Consider the following 201-nt stretch of genomic DNA (forward strand, 5'->3'; position numbering starts at 1 on the left):
CGACTTCCCGGCCCCACAAGGCCCCGCCGGAAGTCCCGCCTCCGGGCTCTGGGCCGCTCTGGCCCGCACGCGTCCTTCTCACTGGTGGCCTCGGCGCCTCTGCGCTGCACTGCGCTCCTCCGGCCGCCAGGGGATAGGGAGGCCACGGAAGGGCCGCTCTGGTCCGCGATGGTCGCTCGACTGCTCCGCGGCCAGTCCCGA

At 74.6% G+C, this 201-nt stretch overlaps 1 protein-coding gene across 1 annotated transcript in view; it reads left to right on the forward strand.

Annotated features, from left to right (window-relative positions):
• The window catches only part of DENND6B (DENN domain containing 6B), a 12555-nt gene that overhangs the window by 429 nt on the left and 11925 nt on the right, over positions 1-201 (forward strand). The window lies entirely within an intron of this gene.

Source organism: Pteropus alecto, unplaced genomic scaffold, assembly GCF_000325575.1.
Source record: "Pteropus alecto unplaced genomic scaffold, ASM32557v1 scaffold118, whole genome shotgun sequence".
Taxonomy (NCBI): domain Eukaryota; kingdom Metazoa; phylum Chordata; class Mammalia; order Chiroptera; family Pteropodidae; genus Pteropus; species Pteropus alecto.